The following is a 6,000-nucleotide window of genomic DNA, read 5'->3' as shown; positions in this document are numbered from 1 at the left end:
TCTCCCCTTGCAACTCCTATTTCCCATCATTAATTAATGAGCTTAATATGCCAGCCTCTCTGCTAGCCTGTGGCAATCCCCTGCAGCAGGGAGCTTCCCTGATGGCCTGCACAGGTTGATTTTTCTCCCCAGCACCTACCTGGCCCCATACCCTGCACCAGCCAGGCTCAGCAATGCCAGCAGGATCCCACCATGGGCTGGCTTTCCCCTCAATTTCCTTTCTCTTTTTTTTTTTCTCTTCTTCTTTTTAATCCTTTCTTTTCCTCATGAGGGTTTTGCTGAAGGAATGCAATGAAATTAAAAATAGACAAAATTCAGCTCTGCTGCATGAGAGAACAGAGAAAATATCACAGCATCCTGCCACACCAAAGGGCACAACCTGGCTGCTCAGCTCTGGGTGGGAAATGTCCCCCACCCTCAGGTAGGTGCAGGGACTGGGCACCTCTTGTGACACAAAGTGTCCCGCAGGTACAGCAGGGTGGGTGTTAAGAGCAGCTACCTGAAGGCTGCAGGAGGGCTTTGGGGTCCTGCACAGGATTGTCTGTGTGTGCTGAGGGGCTGGGGCTGTCCCTGTGCTCGTGGATCAGCGTGGGCACCAGGGCACACAAACAGCAGGGTGGCATCTGCTCAAGCAGGGAAGGCAGCTCTGGCCTCTGATCCTTGGTGCATTTTTGTATTTATTTTTGGGAGGCCTATGTGAGCTGAAAGTGCTCCTTTACTTGAGGCTTGGAAAACATCCTTCCCCTCAGGGATGTCAAATATTTTATTTTTTTTTTTCAGCTTGGACTTGCTAGTGGGATAAAAAAGTCAGAGGGCCCTGGTGATTACAGACATGCTCTCCAGGGTACAGATGAAAATAGAGAACAAAGTGGATGCAGCTTTGCTTGGAAATCCCCCAAGCCCTGTGAATTTGTCCTGGCCATTCCAGGTTCCCTGGGAGTCAGCAGAGAACTCACCAGCTGGTGAAACCACTCTGGGTGATGGGTGCCAGCCTGGGTGTCCCCAGGCTGCGGGAGGAGCAGGATTGTCACCTAGCAGAGGTTCTCAGCAAGGCTGAGGGCACCTGTGCCACCAGAAATGGGGCTGCACAGCTTGTGCAGGACCCAGGAAAGGGATGGAGAGGGCACAAAGGCTGCTCCTAGAGAGGCACAGCATGCTGCACACCTGGGAAACACCAGGAAAGGAGTTGTAGGGGTAGGAATGAAGGGGGCAGCCCTGGCCACGTGTGAGCCAGTCCCTGCAGGGAGGGGAGATGCAGCCACCACGCTGTGGAGGGGTGCTGAAGGCAGGACAGGATGGCTCTGGGAGAGATGCTGGGGGCCAGAGCAGCACAGCCAGGCAGGGAATCCAGGCAGATTTAAAGCATTTGCTGGGAAGTCAATAAGCAGGAGCCAAAAGGGATGAAGTGCTGGAAGATGTGATTTAAGATGGGATATTAAAAGTCACACAGTAAGCACAGCTTGTTTCCACAAGGGCCAAGAGCTGGCTCAGCTGCTCCCTGGAGTCAGCAGAGGGGCTCTGCCTGGCCTGGCTTGGTCCCAGTTAAAGAACTGGGTGTAAATACTGGAGAGGGTGTAGGGGAGCAGGCAGTGATGAAGCAGGAATGGCACAAAACCAAGCAGAGGAGGAGGATTTGAGCTGTAAATCCCCCTGCCAGGGCAGTGCCCTGGAGTGTCACGCAGGGAGAGCGGCTGGTGCAGGCTCCAGCTCCCCCTCACCTGTGTTGCTGCCTGGGGACATCCACGAGGGAACAGCACAGGATGCAGGCAGAGCTCTTCATCAGCCTCTAGGATTTCAGGGAGGGTGGGCAGCGGGGAACCATCCCGGGGAGCTCAAGGGGCTCCTGGAGTGCCCTGGGGCAGACTGCTGGGGAGGAATACCTGTGGATGGAGGTGTGCAGCCTGCTAATGGCTGTGCAAACCTGTGACTCCTCCTCCTCCTCTCTCCTGCTCTGCCCAGCCCCTCTGTCGTGCCTGGGGATGTCAGAGCACAGTAGTCACATCATGGCCACGGCATGACCACGCTGAGCAGTGTGCTCACAGGGAGAGCAAACACTTCTGCACCCCTTTGCCTCACCCCCAGTGAATTTTTAACCTGGAATAAAAGGTGTGGCGTCAACAGCCTGGACCCAGCCCAGGGCAAGCAGAGCTGCCAGGGAGGCTGGGGAGGTGATTCCTGGCACAGATCCACTGTGAGTAGCCCCTGAGTAGTGTCCACAGTCCCTGGCAGCCCCTGTGTGCATCTCCCTGGCAGGCAGAGGCAACGCCTCCTGGACACCGGGCAGCTTTCCAAAGCAGCAGACTTTGCTTCCTTGACAATCCTGGCTCCATTTGATAGCCACAATAGAAACAGCCAGGCCACGCCAGGAAAATGTACCAAATCCTCCCCCAGCAGGATTTAGCCAGGAGGATTCCCTGGGCTGCCGCTAATGGAAAGCTTGCTGAAAAGAGCAGATGGCAGCGGAGACTTTGGCCAGACTGTGCTCAGGGAGACCGGGGGAGCCTGGGTAAAATTGGAGGAGATTTTCCACGTCCTGGCAGGGTTGGAAAGGCAGGCAAGAGCTGCCACACCCTTTAGTCCCAGGGATGGAAGTCACAGCCGTGTCCCTGTTGTGTCCCCAGGTGCTCCATCCAGCCGGGAGCTGGCTCGCGGCTCCGTGTTTGTTATTGCTCGTGCAGTGCAACATTAACCCCGTGGCCATAATCCACACCCTGCCTCTGAGCGTGAGAGCTGAGCTGGCAAGGGGCTGTGGGGGCAGCCAGCTGCCTGAAGTGGCCTGGAAGCGTTTTTACAGCTTCAGCTGGAAGCAGCCATGTGATTGCCCGTGCCACGACCGCTCTGCCCTGTGTCCCCAAGGGCAGCGAGCGCGGATCGTGGGGCGACAGCGAGCGTTTCACAGCCTCAAACCATCCAGCACCAGTGTGCTGGTGTGTGTGCCACAAACCCACTGAGTGCCCCTTTCCAACCAAGCCCCTTCCCCAAGCCCCCCACTCCTGGAAGGCCTTTCCTGCTGCTGTCTCACTCGCAATTACTCCCGGCCAGCGCTCGCCTGTCAGCTCTATGAAGACGTATCCCAGAGGTTTTCCTTGGGGTGTAATTCGCCCTGACAGCCGCCTTCGTGCCGTTGTTTTCCTGTCTGTCTGGTAATGGGATTAGCCACGTGCAAATCCGGAGGTGATGGGAGGGGAGTGGGGGGAGAGCCCGCCAGCCCCCGTTGCAGGGCACACCGAGCAGCTCCGTGGGCCTTTTGATGGGATCACGCGCCTGGCAGCTCCCCCCAGCTTCTGCCAGGCTTGCTTCGAGCCATCCTGTAATTTTCTTGTCAAATCAGAGCTCCACGCTGGGTTGTGCAGCGCATATTTTACGACAAACAGTCTTGGCTGGGAGGGCCTTTGACTTGCACAAGTGTGGGCTGAAGCACGGCCAGGGAGGGAGATTTTGCAGGACTCGCAGTTGTGAGAGTGCTGGGGTGATGCTGGACCGGGGTGTCACTGGTCACACCCTCACTGGTGCATCCCCTCCCTCTGTGCAAGGGTGCTGGGGGCTGTGAGAACTCTGGAAGCCCCTACCCCACTCCAGCAAGGTGAGGCAGGAGGGGGAGCCTGGAGCTGCTGCCCGGGCAGATGGGCCAGTCTGCTGCATGGAAATAGCTGGTTTTTTCTTGCTGTGTTAGCAAAACAAACCCAAATCGGCTTATGTCACCTCCCTGCCTGCAAAAATGCCAGTGGCTTTTCCAATTGTTACTGCAGTAGTCACCAGCGGCCAAGATGCTTGAGGGAGACTTGGGCAGGCAGCTCTGGCACACCCAGGAGCTCTTGACTCGCAGCTCTTGCCTCAGGAGTCAAGGAACTCTTGGGGGCTGGAGGGACCTTGCACAAAATACGACACAGATGGAGCTGGGGAGCCGGTGCTGGCTCCTGCCAAGGGAGGGGATAGCCCTGGCCGTAACAACAGCACCCAAACAAACAAATGGGACAGCCCAGGTTTTCCGAGCGCTGTTGCCATGCCATCGAGGAGCGCTGGCGCCTGATGCTTCAGGATAGAGCCTCACCCACAGATTCCTATCAGAGGGCACTGACAGCTGAGGCATGCTCGGTCTAATGGTTAAATTAGCTGGAACAAGGTCTGCAGATAAGATGAAGCTGTGGTTTGCTGAAGAGGTTGCTTTGGCTGGGTTGTTTCCCTGTCAGGCTATGAACCTTGATTTGAAATGATGCTTTGGGTGGGACCTGGGTTTGCTGAAAATACCACCCCTGCCCTTCTGCTGCTCCCTGGTGCTGTCTCTGCCCAGCACTGGAGCTGCCCACTGGATGACCTTGTCCAGATGTGTGGGCACAGCACCATGGGCAGCACCCCAATGAAGAGGGATGAGCTGCCCGCTGCTCGCTGCCACTCCAAGAAGGCTCCCACACCGTTGAAGCTTGGTTTTGTGTCCTGGGGGGACCCTGGATGGCAGAAGGAGCCGTGACCCCAAATGTCAGCCTGCTGCAGTGTTTGCAGCCAGCTCCCTCCAGCACAGTGGGGCCTCAGCGTAGTGCTCCATCGCAGAGCGCTGATGGGTTCTGCACACCGGCATTCCAAGTGTTTATGGACTTGTTCCCTGTAAAATGGGCAGGAGGCTTTGTCCCACGGGCTCCTGAGATGCTGCCGTGCTCCAGGAGCACCTGGAGCCCTTCCTCCCTCCCTGCTGGGGCCCTCTGGCAGATGGCTTTGCTGCACTGCCCCAGCTCTGTGCCTGCCTGCTGGTACGGCTCCCATGGTGTGCAGGATCCAGGGCTGTGTCCCACAGCAGCCTTCCCCCTGAGATTGGCTTGCTGGGATTCAGGGAGGTTTGCAGGGCACACAACCACCACGCTTTGGCTCACTCCTTGGGAAGCAGGCTGAGCAGGGCCCAAGGTCCCTGGGTTCTGGTACACCAAGAGGGCCAGCCAGGAGCATTGAGGAGCCACAAGGGACCAGCAGGGCCAGCCAGGAGCATCGAGGAGCCACAAGGGACCAGCAGGGCCAGCCAGGAGCATCGAGGAGCCATGAGGGACCAGCAGGGCCAGCCAGGAGCATTGAGGAGCCATGAAGGACCAGCAGGGCCAGCCAGGAGCATTGAGGAGCCATGAAGGACCAGCAGGGCCAGCCAGGAGCATCGAGGAGCCATGAAGGACCAGCAGGGCCAGCCAGGAGCATCGAGGAGCCATGAGGGACCAGCAGGGCCAGCCAGGAGCATCAAGGAGCCACGAGGGGCCAGCAGGACCAGCCAGGAGCACTGAAGAGCCACGAGGGACCAGCAGGCACACAGTCCCATGTAGGCAGGGCTGGCAGAGAGCACCATGTGGCTCGGTGGTGCCTACTTTGTGAGAGTGGCTCTGGTCCTGCGCCTGCTCTCTTGGGTGAGCAGAAGCATCTCCAGGAAGCCCATGGGGACACCAGGCTCTGCTTTGGCAGGGTCACTCGGTGTGTGGTGCCGTGCAGAGGCACCTGCAGCCCCAGCTGGGCTGGGAGCAGTCCTGCCACAGGAGGAGCTGGCCAGAGTGGTCCATGGGGACTGGCTGCAGGGCTGGCCAGCTGGAGCACACTCACAGGAGGGCAGTTTTCAGCCTCTGGCCAGCACAAAACCTGCCTTAAAAGGGAGTGCAGCTGAAGGCGTCTGTCCGAGGCAGTCAGTGGCCCCAAAGCAGCCTGGCACCGTGTAGGAGGGGAAGCAGAGCCACCAGAGCGAGGAGAGGAGGTGCCTTGGCCCCTGTATTTCATCAGGGTGCCAGCTGCACCCTGTGGTGTGCAGAAGGGATTCCCTGGACCGGGTAACCCAGCTGGGCGCTCAGTGAGTGGGTACAGGGGATGAAATATGGGTGCCTGCATGTCCTGGTGCCTCAGGGCAGGAAGAATGTGGAGGAGGCAGGGTGGAGGCCCTCGAAGGACACGTCTGTCTGTCCCTCCCATACTGTAAGACACTGTCTCAGCATCTCAGCATGAGTCACGCCTCAGGCGGGAGCTGCTGCCGGTGACATC

The sequence above is a fragment of the Pseudopodoces humilis genome, chromosome 10 (genome assembly GCF_049639895.1).
Source record: "Pseudopodoces humilis isolate 2021_Gansu_Grassland_sample_001 chromosome 10, ASM4963989v1, whole genome shotgun sequence".
NCBI lineage: Eukaryota > Metazoa > Chordata > Aves > Passeriformes > Paridae > Pseudopodoces > Pseudopodoces humilis.
The sequence above is the reverse complement of the archived record's forward strand: the minus strand, read 5'-3'. Positions refer to the sequence as shown.